Source organism: Lissotriton vulgaris, chromosome 9 (genome assembly GCF_964263255.1).
Source record: "Lissotriton vulgaris chromosome 9, aLisVul1.2, whole genome shotgun sequence".
Lineage (NCBI taxonomy): Eukaryota > Metazoa > Chordata > Amphibia > Caudata > Salamandridae > Lissotriton > Lissotriton vulgaris.
Window position 1 is genome coordinate 348253315 of NC_141697.1, and position 18913 is coordinate 348272227.

At 45.1% G+C, this 18913-nt stretch overlaps 1 protein-coding gene across 1 annotated transcript in view; it reads left to right on the forward strand.

The window, feature by feature from the left end:
• BTBD7 (BTB domain containing 7) overlaps positions 1-18913 on the forward strand; it is a 420230-nt gene that overhangs the window by 316103 nt on the left and 85214 nt on the right. The gene's annotated exons all lie outside the window — the stretch shown is intronic.

Below are 18913 nucleotides of genomic sequence, written 5' to 3' on the forward strand. Positions count from 1 at the left end.
TCACAAGTTTGATATCAAACTTCTCGGCACACTAAACCCACACTGATGCCAGTGTGGGATTTAATGTAAAATGCACTACAGAGTGAATCTTAGAGATGCCCCCTGAAACCTAACAGACAATCCATGTCTTGCCTGAGTGGCTGCCTAGGCTGCCACACAGCAGACATGTTGCTGGACCCCTGTGTGGAGAGCCCCAGCTCTCCTGGGCCTGCAACAATGCACATCCTGGGACGTGGTGCCAAGCCTCCTCCCCCAGGATGCGCAGGGGAAGCTTCAAAGGCATTCTGCCTTTGTGAGCTTCTCCAGACCACTTGATGTACTCAGCAACTGGCCCCCGCCAGTTCTGACCCCCACTCTGGCAGGAAGACTGGCGGGAAACCCTACGTCAGAAAGGGGGTGTGCCAGCCTGTGACAACCCCACCCCTCAGGTGGGAGAGGCGAGGTGAAGCATTTGCCCTGAGCAAGTGACCAGGAGCCCAGCTCCCACAGCCGCGTGACCTGCTAGCCAGCAGCCACCAACCGAAGGCCCCCTGCCTCTCATTGGATTACATTGGGCCTAACTACCTCTGCACCCCGCTGCCCCTGTGCCGCGGAGGGTGTACCAACTGTACCTACCTGACACTGGGGGGCCCCTGAGTCTATGCCCAGAACCTTACTCTGCTAGTCAAGTACTTACCTAAAAGCTGATGACTCACTTTTTTTCCATAGGCCAACATTGACTGGTTTCGCTTGAAATTTCTTCTAAGTGTGAAGTTTTGAAACTTTAAAATATTCATCTAAAATCAGCCGAATAAAGAATTCCGAAGTACTCACCTGTGATCAGGAGAGAAGCCAGTACTGTACCTTTTAGCCCAGTACTGAATCGCAAAAGTAATCATAACTGTGTTTACTAGTAACCTAAATTTCTTCCTTAGGAAACCATCAACTGCTTTTCGGTGAAATTTCTTCTGTCTATTTTTGCAAACTACAAATATTCCTTAAATCGTACCAACTACTAAAACGTAATTACTTGCGTTTCTCCGGTAGAGACACCAGTACTGAACCTAGGAGTCCAGTCCTGGATTACAAAAGTAACGAGAACTTACTTTACCTGTGACTTGAATTTCCTTCCATAGGATAACATTGCTAGTTTTTCACTGAAAAGTTTCTTAAGGGTCAACTTTTGAAATACCTCTATATTCTTTTAAAATCACTGCAATAACAAAAACGTTTTTACCAAACTGTTTTCAGCTTGGACCCCAGGACTGAATCTAGCATCAGTTACAAAAGTAATCTGTAATCAGCTGCATTTATGTAGAAAAACCCATTGAGCTCAATATTAAATTGTGTTTAGAATTTTGTTGTCTATTGCAACTACTGTACCTATTGTGCTTACAAAGTTTATTGCCTTTCTGCAAAATGTCTACCTGAGATCACTCATATTGAGAAAAGTATATTTTGATACCTGTTGGTTCTAAAAATAAAACAACTATATCTTTTGATATAAAAACAATTGGCCTGGAGTTCAGTTTTTGAGTGTGTGAAACTTTTTGCTGACTGAGTGTGTACAACAAATGCTTTACTCTGTCCTCTGGTACTGCCTTAATGCTCGACCAAGCTACCACTTTAGAGAGTAAGGTTAGACCTTACTTTAACCTCTGTTATACCTCTGGGGATTGTGGACTCTATACACACTGTACCTTACTTTGGTCCAGTATATATAGAGCCACTTTCTCACACCCACGTCTCCTCAATATCCCGAGTAGTATCATCTTGTGAGGAACATCAGTAGGCCTCTCCAGTACCAGGAATAGTTTATGAATAACTATGTGCCAGTATACGTTAATCATTGGGCATATGATTTAACTCATTCATTGCCACCCGGCATCTTTTAAAATTTGTGGAGTGTATCCTTCTCATTCTCCAGAACTGTCTAGGGATGAAATTAGCCATAGGGTAAATATTGAAATTCTATCAGTCTCGACCTAGTGTATATGGTGGATTCACTGGGTGCAAGTAATGAACTTCTCAAATCTGCTTCATCTTTGGGGCTCTGATCACCCTCTCATCTTGATGTCAGGAATGGAAAGTTGTTTAGGCAATTGGATATAAGGGAGTGAAATAGTCTTGAGATTCTGCCCTTATTCAGGGTGTCCTCAGTTAGTTATGCCTCTAGGGGGCTGTAGTCCAAGAGTGTCAACCAGTGGGATCGATGAGCCTTAAATGGGTGCTTTAATTGGCGGTATAAAAAATGATTTGCGGAGTCAAATTCCCCCTGTAATGTAGTGATGGGCTTCATACAATTTCTATTCAATATATCACCTAGCTAGTATATCCCAGCGTGATCCCACATTTTGAATCCCATCTATACTGTATGTCATAGTGGTGTCTCTTAATTTAAGCCTGCCCTTCCACTACATTCAATGAAGAGCTGTCCTCCAGGGTATCTTTTAGAGACGTCGAAGCGTGCTGTGTTATAGGTTTCAAAAATAAGTTGTTTAACAGTGACAGGGGTTCTACTAATGAAACAATCCCTGGTACTATTGGCATCCTATAGGAGGTGAGGTGACCTGTTTTGTGTGTCTTTGAGAGGGTATGGAAATTAGAAGTAGCTGGATTTTTGCTGCAGAGGACCCTCACTGAATCATTACTGGAATCCAATGACCACCCACATAGTCATTACTGGGAGCCGGATCAATCTAAGGATACTAATTTCATTTTTAGCCTCCAATTCCCTCATATTTACAGTATGTTTTAAAATTTTCAGTTGTACATATAGCTTCTTTATTTATATACACTTTATTGTTCTGTTAATATTAGTTAATTTGCTAAGTAGTTGTGGACACCCTGAGGAGCCTTTGCAGACTCCCTGGTGTTCCCAGACCACAGGTTGGCGATCACTGCACTAGGGTATCAATTTCTTTCTTGTAATGGAATTGGATTTGCACTCAAAGTTGTGTAGTTTTGTCTACCCTTTAGGAGACGTATACATTAATTTATTTAGTCCTCTTGATGGTGTCACTATTTCTCCTCCAATGTCACCAGGTATTCTGATTATCTCAGTTATTTTTTAACTCCTCTAGGGCTTTTCCGCCTCTGTCATACTGTAAAAGCCCCTGATCTTAGATTCATCAATTGCCTTAATCATCTTAAACACTACCTGTAAGTATCCCAATTGGGATTGAGGATATAGGGGAACAAAAAGTAGACTTCTACTGAGACCTGTATCCCCTTCTGCAGTTATGCCCTGTTGCACACAGCATTCCTTTGGAAATCACTAGAAGCCCAGTGGTGCCAAATGTATGGGAACTGTGAAGACTAGATTCTAGTAACCAACCCTTTGGTCTTTCCTTTAATGTTCACAAAGAAAAGTCCTATTGATAGGAGTGCCTTTTCTGAAGCACCTCCCCGTGCAGATCAGCATGAATAATGCATTGATGTTGGAATTGGGTGCTGGCAGTACTTGATTTGCAAAAGAATAACTACTGGGGTCAGAGGTTCTCTCAGAAGCCTGTGGTCAGGCCTATTGAATGGTTGTGTGCCGAATATCATTGTTGCATAGTCCTCCAGATACCTCTTTAGTTGACCACAAGACACTCCTTGCTTCTTTACCTCACACATGCAGGTTCCTGCTTATTCCTTTTTTTTCCTATTTTCCATCTCTCTTCCTCCTTCTTTCCAACTTGTCTTTTTTTCCCTATCTTGCTCTGGGTCAAAGTCTTAAGAGAAAAAGTAAGTGCCGGGTAGCCCCATCTGCAACCACCAGCTCAAGTTAAAGCAGTGCGTGCCTGTATAAACAGAGAACAAAAGGATCTTTGCCACAAAGGGAGGAATAATACCATATTAACATAGCATTGAGTGCTTCCCTCTAGCCGTTGTCTTTCCTTCTATCCATTTTGTGAGAGATATCCATATAATTTGAAAAAATAGGGAGGCATTAAGCACGGATCCTTTATATTAGCAACATTGCCACAGTTAAAAACACAAAATACTACGGACTAATTTTTAAAACAAAGCTCCAAGGCAACCTCTCCTGTTTGGATAAACTCGTAGGATGCTTAGCCGCATGCCTTTAACCTCATTCATCCACTAATGAAAGTGTCACACTTTGTTAAAGATTCGGCTGCTTCATCAGGGTTACCCTGGAACAGTCCACATCAGTGGTGCTTCCCCAACTCATTTCTATTTTTAGAAATCACCCATGTTCTATGCAGACAGGATTTCCTGCCCAGAATGTCCAGCAGAATCTTTCACCACAGTATTCCATTACTGAACATGATTACCAATCTTTCCTCTGTCATTTTCTGTCTCTTGATTGCAAGAGCACCTGTAAATGAGGGTGGCAGCGTTGTCTAATTTCACCTTCAATCTCCTTCATCCCCTGTTCTTTCATCTGAGATCACTAATATTGAGAAAAGTGGATTTTGATACCTGTTAGTTCTAAAAATAAAACAACTATATCTTTTGATATAAAAACAATTTGCCTGGAGTTCAGTCCTTGAGTGTGTGAAACCTTTTGCTGACTGAGTGTGTACAACAAATGCTTTACACTGTCCTCTGGTACTGCCTTACTGCTCGACCAAGCTACCACTTTAGAGAGTAAGGTCACACCTGGCTTTAAGTCCTGTTATACCCCTGGGGATTGTGGACTCTATACACACTGTACCTTACTTTGGTCCAGTATATATAGAACCACTTTCTCACACTTGGTCCAAGCCCTCCACAGTGCCCCCTGTGGATTGGAACGTGGCCCGACGCCACCGCCCGGCTCCGGGTGACCCCTGCTTTCTGTCCCAGACCGCATTCCCGAATGCTCCTCAAGATCGGGAATCCAAAAGGTTTGACCAGTTTGGGAAGAAACTGTTCTCCTCACTTAGTCTGGGGTTGCGGTCTATCAACACCGCTTGCATTTTGGGACGTTACACCCACTCTTTGTGGGATACGGTTGCGGAAGTCCTGCCCCAGTGTCCGGAGGAGGCCCAGGCACGGCTCGTCCCAGCTCTTGCTGCGGGGCGGGATGCAGCACAGTATTCAATCCGATGTGGACTTGATACCAAGGACTCGCTGGGCAGAGCGATTTCCACGACAGTGGGGATCCGTCGCCACGCCTGGCTGAGGTCCGCCAATTTTTCAGGGGATGTCCAGTCCACGCTCAAGGATATGCCCTTTGATGGCTGTCGCCTTTTTGGCAACAAAGCAGACAGTGCGCTTGAGCGTTTCAAGGACTCCAGGGTTACGGCCAAGTCTTTGGGCCGGTCAGGCCAGCGCCAGCAGACTTCTGCTTTTCGCCCCTTTCGTGGCCAAGGAAGGGGCGCTCCCATACGTTCGTCCAGCCACAGGCCGCAGAACCAACCTTAACACGGTCGCGGTCGTGGTAACCGCCGTGGCGGTGCAGGGGGACAGAGGACTAGTCAATTGACATCCACTCCTGCAGCATCTGCCTCAAAGCCTTCCTAGTCCGTTCTTTCAGGCCCATTCAACGCCAGTGGGGGGCAGGGTTCGCCATCACCTCCTCCACTGTCGTATCATAAACTTCGGACAGGTGGGTGCTGAAAATCGTCCAAAGGGGCTACTCCCTCCCCTTCGAGGCGACCCCTCCAGCCATCCCACCGCAGTGCCATCGCATGTTGGGGGATCACTTGCAACTTCTGCAGGAGGAAGTTACGGCCCTCTTTGCCAAGGGGGCCATCGAGCGCGTTCCCGGGCCAGAAGTAGGACATGGTTGCTATTCCCACTACTTTCTGGTTCTCAAGAATGGCAAAGGACTGCTACGCCCTACCTTGGACCTCCGGAGCGTCTACGGCTTCCTCCAGGAGGAGAAGTTCAAGATGCTGACTTTAGCTCAGGTGCTGGCTGCCCTGGAGACTGAATGGTACTGTTGGACTTGCAGGACGCTTATTTCCACATCCCCGTCCTGCCGGCCCACCGGCGCTACCTGCGGTTCACGGTACGCCACGAGCACTTTCAGTTTACCGTGCTCCCCTTCGGCCTCACCATTGCCCCTCGGGTGTTCACGAAAGTGATGGCGGTGGTCGCAGCTCATCTGCGCAGATCAGGGGTTTCAGTCTTCCCCTATCTCGACTGGTTGTTGAAGGCGGGCTCGCCGCAGACAGTCGTCTCCCACTTCCAGACTATGGCCGATTTCCTGCACTCGCTGGGGTTCTCAATTAACGTGCCAAAGTCACACCTGTGCCCCTCTCAAAAGCTTCTCTTCATCTGAGTGGTTCTGGACTAGGCGCAGTTTCGGGTTGATCCTCCCGAACAGTGGTTTCGGGATATTCAGGCTCGAATTCCAATCTTTCAGCCTTTATCCTGAGTCTCGGTCAGGCTGACACTGCGGCTCCTGGGGCTGATGGCCTCCTGCATCCTGCTGGTACATCACGCCAGGTGGCGGATGCTAGCTCTGCAGTGGGACCTGAAGTTCCAGTGGGCACAGCATAAGGGCAACCTGTCCGACCATGTCTTGATCTTGGAGGGCACTGCAAGACAGTTGTAGTGGTGGCTCATGGACCGCGATTGGGTTAGATCCCTCTTCCTTCCCCAACCGGAGCACGTAGTGGTGACGGATGCGTCCCTCCTGGGATGGGGGGGCCGAATGGGAGAGGCAGAGATCAGAGGCCTCTGGTCACCGGCAGAGTCCTGGCTCCATATCAACCTTCTGGAGCTGCGAGAGATCTGACTTGCACTGAAGGCATTCCTTCCCTCTGTCTGGGGAAGTGTAGTGCAGGTGTTCACGGACAACACCACCGCCATGTGGTACTGCAACAAACAGGGCGGGGTGGGGTCGTGGACCTTTTGTCAGGAGGCTCTGCGCCTCTAGACATGGCTGGAACGCCAGGGCATCACCCTTGTGGTTCAACACCTGGCATGTTCCCTGAATGCCAGGGCTGACTAACTCAACTGCCTGTGCATAATGGATCACGAATGTTGTCTGAACTAGGACATGGCGCAAGGTCTCTTTTAGCAGTGGGGAGAGCCTTGGTCCGATCTATTCGCCATCGAAGAGAACGCGCAATGTCATCAGTTCTGCGTGTTACAATTTCCAAGGCGGCACTCGCTCGGAGACGGTTTTCGTCGCGAGTGGAGCTGCGGTCTGTTGTACTCCTTTCCGCCTATACTACTTCTGCCCAGAGTGCTGAAGAAGATCAGACGCGACCAGGCCCAATTCATATTTGTGGCTCCGGACTGGGCACGAAGATACTGGTATCCCGAGCTATTCAGCATGTCAGTCGATCCCCCGATTCATCTTCCTCTTCAGGAGGACCTTCTGTCGCAGCAGCAGGGGACGGTCCTCCACCTGAACCTGTCCAATCTCCACCTACATGCATGGAGATTGACGGCGACAGTTGAAGCCATTTGACTTGCCTCTTAAAGTCTGTGATGTGATTCTGGCAGTCAGGCGTCCCTCCACAAAAACGGTATACGCCTGCAGGTGGAACACATTTGTGGCATGGTGCACAGCAAATGCTGTGGATCCACTTTCTGCCCCCCTTTCAGAGGTTCTCCTCTTCCTTCTTTCTCTTGCCCCGCAGAGCTCTGCTCTGGGCACTATCAAAGGCTATCTCTTGGCCATTTCAGCCTTCTTAAGGCTTCCTGATCAGCCTTCTCTTTTCCTGTCCCCGGTTGTAAATAGATTCTTGAAAGGCATCACACACATGTTCCCTCCGGTCCCTATCGTGATGCCTCAGTGGGACTTGAACCTAGTACTTACTTATCCGATGTGTGCTCCATTTGAGCCACTTCATAGTTGTCCTCTTCGTCTTCTGACTCTTAAAACTGCTTTCCTGGTTGCCACCACCTCTGCCAGAAGAGTGAGTGAGCTCCAGGCTCTGTGTTCGAAGCCTCCTTTCCTCTCTGTCCATTCGGACAAGGTTGTTCTGAGGACTCATCCTTCTTTCCTGCCCAAGGTGGTTACAGCCTTTCACATCGGGCAGTCCATCACCTTGCCCACCGTCTTTCCGCATCCCTCGAAAGATGAAGAGAGGCTTGAGGGCTCTCCATTTATCTAGACCGCACACGCCAGTTCCGGGTGGATGACCAGCTCTTTGTTGGTTATGTGGGCGCTAAGAAGGGACGGGTGGTGCACAAGCGGACCATCGCTCAGTGGGTCGTTTTGTGCATCAAGGTCTGTTATTCCTTGGCGAAAAAGGAGCCTCCTGTGGGGCTGCGCGCCCATTCCACTCTGGCCACGGCGGCTACTACTGCCCTGAGTCCATGAGTCCCCTTTCAAGATATATGTCTAGCAGCTACGTGGGCCTCGCTGCACACGTTTGCTAAGCACTACTGCCTGGACAGCCAAGTACGGAGGGATGGCTTTTTCGGCCGTTCCGTTCTCCAGGACTTTCTGGTCTGATCTTGGTTCGCAGACCCACCACCGGGGATGGTATTGCTGGGGTATCTATTCTAAGGTAAGGAATCTAGCACTAACGTGTTTCTTTCAGTTGCACAAGTTACTTACCTTCGGTAACAATATATCTGTAAGAAACATTCATTAGTGTTAGATTCCTTACCGCCCCACCCATCCTCCCCGTTCTGCGAACCGATATCTAAGGTTAAGGTATCTCCCTTTGAGGGCCCTAGTTTCATGGCACCAGTGTCGGTTTTTTGCATGGCTCTGTGTTCCTGGCGTGGAAAGCAATGTACAGAACTGACGTCAGCACACGAGGGCAGCGTTTAAGTTCTCCGGCGACGTCATCCCGGCAATCACGACGACGGACGCGGAGCCACAGACAACGCCTACCGATGCACAAGGGTACTGCTGACGAAAACTTTCCGGAGCCAATCTGACACCTGGGGATATTCTAACGTAAGGAATCTAACACTAACTAATATTATTATTATTATTATATTTAAGTTTATAAAGCGCGCAGCTACCCGGAGGTTTCCCGGCGCGAAGAACCAGATTAAGGGGGAGAGTTAACTGAAAAGAAGAGGCGGAGTTATTGGTTAAATAACCAAGTTTTGATTACTCTGCGGAATTTGAGGTAACAGGATTCAGTGCGAAGAGATGGTGAAAGAGAGTTCCAGAGGGAGGGAGCCAGGACGGAGAAAGAACGACAACCCATTCTGGCTCTCTTAACTCTGGGAACTTGAAACCAGCACTGATTGGAAGATCGGAGAGTGCGGGCAGGGCAGTATCGATGCACTAAAGTACTACGGTATTACAGATATATCGTTACTGAAGGTAAGCAACTTGTGCTTTGAAGACATCTAATGCTTATTTGTGTGTCTCCTGCATTTCAGATTGACACACTATCTAGATTGGATTGACTCGCTCTAGAAAGAATTTTTTTTTTGCTAAAGACTGGGCCCATTGGAAAAATCTGCAGGCGTCTCAACAAGGCTACACCCCTCACTTTCCACAATTATTTCCTTCACAATAAGCTTTAGAGAAGTTGTTCAGATTCAACCATCATTTATACGAAAATGTTAATTTTGCCTATGCATAGTGGTTCTTGCAAATGCGGTTCTGTGCTCTTGCTTTTCACTCACCAAATATTAGAAATGGAAAGGAGGTCGTGTTAATTCACCATGTCAGCAGTAAGTTGAGTTATGATGCACCGAAGGGACTGTCAGTCAGTCAGTCAAATTAACTTTATTCGATTAGATAAAATCATACAAAGTACATAAAACAGTATTATTTACAATTAAAAAGGAATTAAACAATTTCATTTGTAAACAAGTTAATTTGGCAAAATGGATGCATTAAAATATTTAAAAAACGCGTTATGTACATCGGTTTTCCAAATTCATGCTCCTTCTGGCTCTGGTTGCTGCCACAAGGAAATTGGCCATGGCGAAAGTGATACAAATGTTGCCCAATGATTTTAAATATAGCATGGCTGGTCTCACCTGGGAGAAGCCCGCTTCTCTTAGGACAGGTAGCAGGTATTTTTTCCTTTGGGCGGAGAAGAAATCACAAAACATAACAAAATGTAAACTGTCTTGAACAGAAAAATTGTCACAGGTGCAAGGGGGTGCTAACTCAGGTTTAGTCCAGGTATTAAAATTGCCCAAATAAAAATGAATAATGTTAAATCTGAACCTTGTTAACAAAAATCTGTGGTAGGGATTTGTGACAAAACATAAATAAGGCTCAATTGCAAGTGACTGGAGTGACAAGTAATGCATTCGGACAGATGGTTTTGATAATTCAACTTCTTCTCGCAACATGTAAGCCCTAGACATAAACTGTTTTTTTATGAAACTCACATCCTGCTTTGTGATACACGAGGGAGAGGTGAATAAATCTGGGCGTCCTAGTTCATTAAAAGATTTGTGCAAATACGCCAGCCATGGTATCGTGTGACTGTATTCCAAACTCATCACATCCCTCATGATCATGTGGTTTAACGATAATTCAGGGTTTAACCAGGTCTTAAGCCAGTATATTAATGGAGCCAGTCTAACTTTGTCCTGAATATGATCCATGCCAAGTTCTGTATGAATGGAAAAAACCGGGGCGGATTGGGGGAGGGACAAGACTGAACGTAAAAAACTGTTCTCGGCTACCTGGATTTTGTCTAGGCGTACATAACCCCATAGGGAGGCACCATACAAAGCCACGGGAAGGGATTTGCTATTATAAACCTGGATGATGGCCTTCATGGGTCTATGGCCCAGCCTTTTAGCGAAACCTAAGATGGCCATAGATGTTCTTGTGACCGCTAGGCTTTTTGCACGTATCTGTGGGCCCCAGGAGCCCCTGCTGTCAAAAAGGACTCCCAGGTAGGGGAACAGGGGAACTCCTGAAACTATCTCCCCTTTACAAAAAAAGGCTTTTATTCCTCTCTTGACCCTTTTCCCTTGTGTTCCTACGACCGAAGGGACTGTACTACTAGTGTCTAGATTTTCTGATACAGATGATGACATGTTGGGAAATTGTAGCGTTCATCTTCTTCGAGGCTCATGACGAGCTGAGCTCGTCATGAGCCACGGCGCTCCGGTGCTCATGACGAGCTCAGCCCGTCATGAGCCGATGAACGCTCGCATGTGGGGATAATTCCCCTGCTGTGCTGAGCGTTCCACGGGAACGGGTGTGGCCGTGACAAGCCGAGCTCGTCATGAGCACAGGAGCGCCGTGCCTCATGACAAGCTCAGCTCGTCATGAGCATGGGGGGCGCTGTGCGCGCCCCCCTCCACCCCGCAGCGAAGGGGTTAGAGAAGTGTACACAGAACTTGTTAAAACAGGTGAGCAGGCTTTGCAGAGTTTTAATGATGCTAAGAGAGTGCAGGATCTGAATATAAAAGCGAACAATTTGAGTTGCTATTGAGTTTTACGGACTTGGAAGGTAGTGGTTGTGGGTTAGGGTAACCGCATGTTTTGGTTTTCATGTCCTTATTCTTTCAATGTGTTCTATTGTGGAATCTATCACATTACCTTTTAGTTATTTAGTAGCCATTGTGAAAAAATGAAAATAAGTTTTCCACCTTATGAGCCGTTCACTTATAGGAAGCCTCCTTGTTTATCGTTTGCTGTTCTAGCTTTGTTCCTTTGGTTATTCAATACATGGTAATTTGTTTGTTTCTTTATACTGTTTATTTTATATTACTTCAAAGTTCATATAACATTTTTAAATAGATAAAATCTCTTGATTTTTGTCTTAGACCTCATTTGGGCGATACAGAGAAAATATTACAAGTGCAGTGCTTTTAGTTGGAATCCACTTGTAACTGCAGCCAGTGATCTATATAGCATACCAAATGTTCAAACATGCTTTTGCTTTTATATATCCCTTGCGTCTCCTGCTAAGTGTTTGGCATCTTTAACCCGTGCAAAATTCAAAGTACTTATGCTCATAGTGATTCAGAGTGAAATCCGCCATTAATGAGGTGTAACATGCAATTCCTTAAAAATAGCAACAGCGGAAACCTATTAATGGACTGCTCCCCTTATTTTAAACCTGAGTTATCTCAAAAGTTTCAGAACTTGGTTTGTTTTGATCCAGCTGTTAAGTTGTGAAAGTGTTTCTCTTGCTAAAGCATATATCAGATTCACTCTTTCTCTTGGTATTGTACCCACCTAAAGTGGAATTTTAAGGACTGTAAGGAAATGTGTCCCATCTAAATATTGATTGCCTCTAATCATATATTGTTTCCCTTTAGGATTGCTCATCTGCCATTATCACATTTCACTTAACAAAAATAGATTTACATCTCTGCTTCAACTTGTAAGTACTGCTAAAGGAGCTTACAAAATATATTTCTAGAACCAGGATAGCAAAAGTGTGTGAGATTACTAATAGTGTCTTGGTGAAGGGCTACTTGAGAGGTACACTTGGTTCTGAAACGTTTTATTATGTGTACAATGCATGAACATTCTTTTAGGCAGGTTACATTTCCTTTGTTTTACTTAAACATAATTTATGTTGTCAAGCTCTGTCTTCTGTACTTTGATTTTCTCTGCCAAGTTTATGGACCATGGCCTTTTTAAAGACCGATACTAACTTAAGATCTGAATGCCTGGAGCTCTTGTTTTCCCCATTTTTAGGTCGAGCCTGGCGACGAAGCGCTGTCGCCAGCGAGAACTATTGTTACGGAGTTGCTTCTCATGCGAGACGAGATGGGCACGTGCAAGAGACAGACTGGAAATGTGGACCTGCGCGTGAACAGGAGATGTTCACGTGCGTAGGGCTTATTTCCAGTCCGTCTCTTGCGCGTGCCCATCTCTTGTCTCGCATGAGAGGCAACTACCTGTGTAGCACACGCAGGACAGGAGATATGCATGCGCGTTTGCACAACACCAACAGCATTTTAAAATGCGCCTCGTCGGCTGCCCGCATGTCAATCCCCCCCCCACTCCCCGCACCTTGACCGCCCAGAACCAATGCCCCAATAGCGCCATGTCTGACCTCCACTGTCCCGCGCAAGCAAACCAAGGACACCAGCAGCTCCCCCCATCCTCCGAAGCCCCCTTGTGCCGTCCATAGTCAGCTGATATTGCAGAGGTGGAAACTCACTCGAAGCTTCAGGACAGCGCGCAATGCTTTCACTTTCCATCCCCCCGTCGGCTCAGCCGCTCTTTGCAGCCTTGTTATTTCATGGGAGGAGGCTTTTGAGCAGCTTCAACCCAGCTAAAACTCCCTACTGGTAAAGCACACGTAGCAACGCTGACAAGAGACCCCAAATCACGAGAGAGAAAACCATATCCAGTCCTGTATTGTAGGCTAAACGCCAAGACGGGCTTTAAGTGTGCCATACAGTCACATGGCAGATATGGGCACAGCATAAATGAATTGCTGAGAGAGACCACACACTTGATTGCTGAACCCTTGAACTTAACTTTCAGCAGGGTATGTAATTTATATTAGATTTTTTTTATGTAATTCGATTTCATGGTGTCACTGCCTGTGATAGTGTATACACAGTCTGAATAACTGAACCATACAACAATAAAAAGCGCACCCAAAGACTTTAAAAATACGTTAAGCAGTATCTGACCTTTCTCCCTAGCTAGGACAACCAGTCCACCATGGGCCCGGCCGCACATCTTCCCGGGGAAGCAGCGTGGGCACCCAGTTTTACAATAAGCGTGCTGTGCCACTGCTCTAACTGCAGGGCCTTGTCACTCAATGCACACAGATGGTAGTGTGTGTGGCCTATCATTTTTATGCAGTTGCATTATTCTAACCCGTGAAGCGTGGCACCAGGCAGGTCTGAGAATACAATGACAAGATGTAATCTGCCCCACCAAGGACATTTCATTTTCAAACGTCTTTCAAAATGAAGAAAAAACATTAGAATTACCGGGCTTCACACTATGTTCAGTTACTGAACTGCTGATTAACTGTATAAGAATTCGTGTTCAGAATATGTCCGCGAAGGGAGACAAATCATGGGCGCGCACGGACAGCCGATGTGCGCGCACATGGCGTCTCCTCTCTGGCATCTCCTTTCTGGCATCTCCTTTCTAGTTCAAAGTTGCGGGCGTCTAAAAGAATGAGCCACACTTACCTAAAACAAAAGAACACTGGGAGGTGAATTGAGACCGACAAAACGTGTCACTCGTCACCGAGAGCGCTGTATTTCTTGGATATATAGAGCTCGGAACAGAAGCAGTCCTCTGTGCTTAACACGCTGTTCTTGCCGGCCCCGAGGACAGTAGTCTGTGCACTGAGCGCATTCCACAGAGAGGAGCCCGGCACGTCCGCGGACCCGGAGGGGTGTGCACCACCAGCCGTGCTTGCACATACACGCACAGCTGCTAGTGTGAGGACCCCTCCCCCACTACCCACTGGGGCTCCTTCATTACAAGACGGCTCTCCTGTTCCAGAGACCACTCTGTTGTGGGTGCGGTTTAATGGGTCTGGCGGCTATGGAAGCAGGCGGGCTCGTTTTAATCCCGGCTTTACCCGAACAAAAGTGTGTGAACACAGGCATATAAAGCTATCCACCGGTGACCAAGTTCTCGTGCTCAGAAGCATTCACAAATGATGCGCACACCAACACGAAGCGCTTGTTTGTGAAAAAGAGATTGCTCTGTTGAGCCTGGATGCACCTGGAAACTAACAGCTCCATGGCGCTATTATGTACAAGTTAGTCTCCGTGTGTCGTAAGTTAGTGTGACATGCACTCAATAAACAACACGTGTCGAACGGGTTTTCTACTCTAAAAAATTTAAACCAGGTACAATTCGATATTATCAGTAAAGAACTATAAAAACAAATTCCTGACATCCATACTGTACATTTTGTGATCTTGCCCTGTTACTTTAATTAACCTTTCCTTTTTTCCTGTGATCGCTTTAACGGTCGATTATTTGATGTATTCTGTTCGGCTATCCAGGAGCATGGAGCTGCCTACGGTTAAACGCAGTACTTTATAGGCAATACTATAGAAAAATATGTAAACGTTACAAGTAAAACTAGACCTAACAGTGGAACCTTCACAGGGTCAGCACCTAACTTAGAATAACTCCAAATAATAAGTATTACCCACTATATTTTTTCAGGGGTCCGTGTGCACACTGATTGGCACCCACTGTTACAGTAGCTGTTCCCTCAGGAACTCAACAATTAAAACATGAAAGCACAGGTGCACCACAGCATATGGAATAAGGACCAATATCCAATCCAAATTCTAGAGAGTCACAAGAGTCAAAGTTTCTCAGTTGAATCTCTTTATTTCATCAAAATAGGTAATGCACAGTACAGCTAGCCAACGCGTTTCGTCCCCATTCAGGACTTTTTCAGGGTGTTAGAAAGGGACTTCAAGGTGTCCCCAACGGTATACTGGGAATGAATGAGTAAAACTGCGTTCAAGGAAGAGATTCCTCCATCCAAACAGGAAACCAGAAGTATGAGGGTCGTCCCAATATAAATTTCAGCTGGTTTAAGAGGAAGGATAAAGCGGCGTAAAGTCTGGATTCAAGGTGGGATTCCGTCTTGGAATTAAACAAGGGTAAAATACAGCCCTGCCGGCATATAGTCCAAGAACGCTAATGTCCACTCGCTAAAAGCGTATATTCTTCCGATCTAATAGTTATTTCTGCCGAGTATGCAGTCCGTTTGAGGCGCATTCACTCCGAAAAGTCCATGACAGACATCTTGCCTGAATCGTAAAGTGATAATCACGATTGGCAATCTAAGTTTCCCACACATAACAACAGCGGAAAAAGTCCTCTAGTGGGAAGACTTTTTCCGCTGCCGCTACGTGTGGGAAACTTAGATTGGGGACACCTTGAAGTCCCTCTCTAACGACCTGAAGAAGTCCCGTATGGGGACAAAACGCATTGGCTGGCTGTACTGTGCATTACCTATTTTGATGAAATAAAGAGATTCAACTGAGGAACTTCTACTCTTGTGACTCTTTAGAATTTGGTTTGGATATTGGTCCTTATTCCATATGCTGTGGTGCACTTGTGCTTTCATGTTTTAAATATGTAAACGTTTTTAAAATGAAAGCAACATCTTATCTCTCTGTCCCGGACCCTCATGGAACCCACAGAATGTGTGGTCGGTGCTGCCAGAGTGCTGAACCATCAAAAAAGAGATGTCGACATCTATACGATTCAACTGTGTGTTGCTGTTTGGTATAGCGCCAACAATTTGCCTTTCAGACACTTCAGAGCGCACGATGTTCCAGAGTAGAAAAGCAGAGTGCACTCTCGTGTTTTCCAACAGGATACACATAAATATTATTAGCCTACTCGTTCGTATTTTGTAGAGCGTTAACGTGGTGCCTTCAAGGCACAAGTGAATATTTTGACAATCTGGAATGGTAGAGGGAGCTAGGCTCACCATGCTGTATTCCTACCCAGCAAAAGACCCATTCATGCAGTTATTGGTGTTTTGCGTAGCGCCAACACGTTGCCTTCCAGGCACTTCAGTGCGCCTAGATAGCCTGCAACGATTGATGAAACGCTAGGTAGGTACCGCGATCTTGCTTGTGAACCAGAGACACATTTCTTTAGTTATGTGTGGATTTATTTATTAATTGGTATTCTGTGTAGTGCCGACATGTTGCGCACATACACTTTATAGCGTTTCGGATGGGGCAGAAAGTACCAGGCTCATGCTAATCTTTATGGTAAAGAGACAGGTTTATTTTTTTTTTTGTTGAGCTTTGTATAGCTCCTTTACACCACTTAAACAGTCTGGAGACGGCGAAGGGTAACATCTGGGCACATTCTATCATTTGCATACAAAAGAAATACGTATTTTACATTTCACCCAGGCTGTCTTTTGAAAATTGTGTAGCGACTGCATTTTGCCTTAAAGAAACTTCAGTTAGCAGGAGAGGGGTCACTTCACCTGCAGGGAGGTCTATCTGGAGAGTTTCTTTAAACACGTCTTCAGTGTAGTGTCAACCGTGCCACGTTGTAAGCCCCCGTGAAAGGTAGAAAAGTAATGATGAAGGGACAGGCATTACAAATAGGATCACTTCAAGTGCAAGGGTAATTTAATGAGGTCTATAGGAGATTGAGTATTCACAAATGTGTCAAAGGCTGTAAAACTGTTCTTGGGTACATTGTTTGCATCCATAATGTTGGGTAACTTGGAGTTGAAGATGCATTCCAAGTTTCTGACTTTACTTGAATGAACTGGAGTAGCAGCAAATCAACATTTAATCCTACGTGTCTGCACAGTCTGAGCAAGGTTTCTTTATTTACTGTACTGATGCAAATAAAATGTTGGCTTACCAAATGATTTACATGTGAGAGGCTCTCTTTAAAAATGTAGCGATTATCCACATCCTCGAATATTTTGATTTTGTTGTCGGATTACAAGTGATAACCTAAATTGTAGTTCATCATTTCACTAAGATGGAAAAACAGAGATCATGTGAATCCTGCAGGTCTCCGTAGAAGGCCACAGTTCTTTTGTATGAGCAAACGTAACCTATTTTTATCTGTTTTGTACAATTTACTACGAATGACCTAAATGAATGCATAGCTGTCGCCTCTGTTGATTGGGAGGTCACGAACCAGGGTTCACTGTGTCCAGGGGCGCCGATCGATTAGTGAAGATCTAGAACAGGGTCTTGGCACTGGTCCTTGCTGATATTCATTAGGTAGTCTTGGCGCTTCTGCTTGGAATGACGGCAGGGAACTGGACGGCGATCAGGTTCAACAAGCATTTGCAATGCAATTGGTCTCGTATTTACACAAGTTTAAGCTATTGGCATTGTAAATGAAAATGCCTTGTATTTATGTTTCAAAAACAAAAATAAAAGGTGTCATTTGCAATGTCAATAACTCAAACTCTCGTAAATACGAGACCTATTGCATTGCAAATGCTTGTGTATAATTCCAGTAAGTGCCCTGAGGCATCCAGTTGTTGAGTGTGGTTCTGTATAGAAGCTTTTTGCCCAAAACCTGAATAATACTATCTAGATTTTGTTGACGTAATGGTAGCAGGGCCTTTGTTATCAAGAACTTTGGTGACAAACCTTTATGCTGTGAAATTTACGCAGCAATGTGTACTGATATACAGAATATTTTAAGTTGGTGATGTATTAAATATCAGTACACGAAAATATTTTTCTGTTGTAGGTGAACATTTTTTTTGATTGATAATTTGAAGTCCAGAATTCAGGTCTTTATACTACTAATGATGCTTCTATGTGGCTTGTTGCTTTAGCAAGTCCGCGTTGAAACAACCAAATTATTTGTTTTCAGCTCTCCATTTAATTATATATTCCAAATTACTCTATGTAGACCATGTAGTTTTTTACTGAGAGCAAAATTCCTAATTTTTTAGGTACACTTGACAAAGCAGTCAAGAAAAAGTGCTGTCTTGATTTTACTTTGATTTTACCAAACACTACTGAAATGGAGCAAAACTTTAAATTGAGAAGGCCTTTGCGTGTGCAAAGGAATGCCTGCAACTGCTTAATAGGCTGAGAAAAAACTCTTGGGGCATGATGTTCAAAGATATTCTGCAGCTGCAAAGCCTGTGAGTCGCAAAATCACGGGGTTTAAGGATAGCAAAATATATTTTTCCTATGTACGAAAGCCCTTTTAGGAGTCTGTTAAGCCTTTCGAACTCGTATGAGGCTTTTGCACTCGAATCATAAATGGGGTGTGAATGAGGTGCCCCACTTCTATTTGTAATTCAAAGAGGAATGTATCAATGACTTGTGACCGCAGTTGTGTATCTGATTCGCAACGGGTAAGCTGTTGTGAAATGTGTGCTTTCATTTTGGGGTTGCCTTTTGCCCACTTAGATTTCAGAAAACACCTTTGGCCTTTGCTTTAGCCAAAAGATCACCTCGGGAGGACTCTTCCTGTTTATCAAATGATTTAATGAATGCTGAAAAGGCTTGCACAGCTTATTCTCTTATTGGAAGAATCAGTGATGTTGGTGTCTCTAGCTGCAAATTAATACATTTTAAATGGTGCCCTTAGACGAAAAGTCATGCAAACAGTACTTCTGCTTTATTTCTTTGTACTTTGTAATTTGTATCGTGTTTTCTTCAAGGAATTTCTTCAGTG